Source organism: Octopus bimaculoides, chromosome 18 (assembly GCF_001194135.2).
Source record: "Octopus bimaculoides isolate UCB-OBI-ISO-001 chromosome 18, ASM119413v2, whole genome shotgun sequence".
In the NCBI taxonomy this organism is placed as follows: domain Eukaryota; kingdom Metazoa; phylum Mollusca; class Cephalopoda; order Octopoda; family Octopodidae; genus Octopus; species Octopus bimaculoides.
In genome coordinates, this window is record NC_068998.1 from 6,864,616 (window position 1) to 6,867,313 (window position 2,698).

Below are 2,698 nucleotides of genomic sequence, written 5' to 3' on the forward strand. Positions count from 1 at the left end.
TATACATCATCATCATCACCATCATCATTATCATCATTGTTTAACGTCTGTTTTCCATGCTGGCATGGGTTGGACGATTTGATTGGGGACTGGCAGGCCAGGAGGTTGCACTAGGCTCCAATCTGATCTGGCAGAGTTTCTACAGCTGGATGCCCTTCCTAATGCCAGACACTCCAAGGGTGTAGTGGGCGCTTTTTATGTGCCACCGGCACAGGAGCCAGTCAGGCAGCACTGGCATCGGCCACGTTCAGATGGTGCTTTTTACATGCTTCCGGCACAGGAGCCAGTCGGGGCAGGGAGGCTGGCATCGACCATGTTCGGATGGTGCTTGTGTGTGTGTGTATACGTATATAAACATGTGAATGTATATTTGGATATACGTATACAAAATCATATATCTATATATATGTATGCGTATATATAAATGTATGTATATATATATATTTAAATGGATGTATATTTCCATATATATTCATATAGTCATTCACTCATTTGTTTATTTATTTAATTACTTATCTTTATAATTTCCAGGTGGCTGAGTCTCTGTGTCCACAATCTAGATAGAAACTTAATTGTTCATATCGTTTTGGCAAAATTCCAGTTGTTTGTTTTCGCGGGCAAACGAATTGCTGTCTGTTAACGAGATATATGTTAATTTCAATGTTATGAGTTTTTCCTTCCTTCCTTTTCCTTCTTTCTTTCTTTCTTTCTTTCTTTCTTTTTCCTTTCTTTTTTCTTTCTCTCTTTTGTTTCTTTGTTTGTTTCTTTTTTTTTATATATTTATTCATTTCTTTCTGCCTGTGTATCTATCAACATTATCTATCTATGTATATCCTCTACCTATCCTTCTAATACTTTGTCTATCTATCTATCTATCTATCTATCTATCTATCTATCTATCTATCTATCTGTCTGTCTGTCTGTCTCTTTGTTTGTCTATGTGTCTATCTCCCTCTCTCTCACTCTGTCTTTCTATTGATCCCTCTACTACTTTGTCCATCTATCTATCTCTCTGTCTATCTATCTATCTCTCTGTCTATCTATCTATCTATCTATCTATCTATCTATCTATCTATCTATCTATCTATCTTTTTTCTTGTTATATTTCATGTCATATGTGAAAGGTACCAGCTTTTGGTGCTTCCGTTAAAACAAACATCTGTTTGTGTTAGTAGAATGTCTGTGGCAAAACAATATAAGATTTTTCAAATCGAGTCGTGTTTCCAAAGCTTGCTCAGTGATTCGTGATGTGTATTTATTTATTGGCAAAATAAATGTATTCCGATTAAATGTTACAGCAGGGTCATAGAAATTAAATTCTTTTCTCTCACTCAGTTAAACTTGATTTGTCCAATGCTATTTGCTGATCAAATCATCGTTGTTGTTGAAACAAAAGTGACGACTGTCTCGGTAAAACTAATTTCTGTATTTCTGTTCCACTGTCTGTCTGCTTTATTACCATTTAGTGCAGAAATGAAATAAAACGGTAAACATAAAAAAGAAAAGAAAAAAAAAAGAAAAAATAATTTAAGCTTCATTGTGGTTGTTCTCCTCACTAGAAATAGTAGCTAAATTACACTTGTTTTTAGTGGTTCTTGTCCCTTTTGGCTTCATGCTATTTTGAAAATCAAAGAAATTAGTGTCACATACCATATAAATAGCATAAGAGAGATAGAGGATAGATAGAAAGATAGATAGATAGATAGATAGATAGATAGATAGATAGATAGATAGATTGATTAATAGATAGATAGATAGATAGAGAGAGAGAGAGAACTTTAATGCTCCATCTGCTAAAAATAGTAGCCCAAGTACACTCTTCTTTAACAGTTCTTATTTCTTTTCGCTTCATGTTACCCTGGAGCTCAAATAAATTCATGTCACTACAAAGACAGGAAAAAAAAAAAGAGAGGTTCATTGTTGTTGTTCCAATTGCTAAAAATAATAGCCAAGTATATATTAACCAATGCCTTTATCCACTATGCTATGTCCCTGGGCAGTGACAAAATAAATAATATTCGTATTTGTTCTGACATTTTTATGTTCTGAGTTCAAATCCTGCCAAGGTCTATTTTTGCCTCTCATCCTTTCCATCACCATCAACCATTGGGTTACCATGACGCTTAAGTGACCAAAATTCTCCCTAAAGAGGACATCTTTGGATTACTTGTTTACAGCTAATACACCCCCCGCTTGTTGTTCATACATATATATTTATATATATAAGGTTGAGGAGGGTATTGGATTTAACCAAACCCCGGAGGATACAGGTAATACCGAGTAAGTGCTGATCGGTATACAAACTAATCGGTATACAGCACTTACTCGGTATTACCTGCAAAATGGAATATATATACCTCTGCCACCTAAGCTATATCAACTTTCGTTCCAACATAGATTTCCGGATTATTCACACAAGGATTAATCTGCACGAATTTCTACACGGATATTTACCACTGGAATGAAACTACACTTCAAGTACTGTTCTCTCTTTTTTCAGCACATCACACTCTTTACCACTTCATACTAAAAATATCCGCCTATGGATATAATAATAGATAACTTTATTTTTCCTGTCTCCGATGAAGGGAAGTACTGGTTCTTCCCAGAAACAGCTGTAAGACTCTATCCATAAAATTCTTCAACCTTACCTTTGCTCTCTTTATCCTTTTGTTTTTATATATTTACATATATATAT

The 2,698-nt window shown here is 34.7% G+C and overlaps 1 protein-coding gene across 2 annotated transcripts in view; it reads left to right on the forward strand.

Annotated features, from left to right (window-relative positions):
• LOC106871989 (cilia- and flagella-associated protein 221) overlaps positions 1–2,698 on the forward strand; it is a 20,342-nt gene that overhangs the window by 1,396 nt on the left and 16,248 nt on the right. The gene's annotated exons all lie outside the window — the stretch shown is intronic.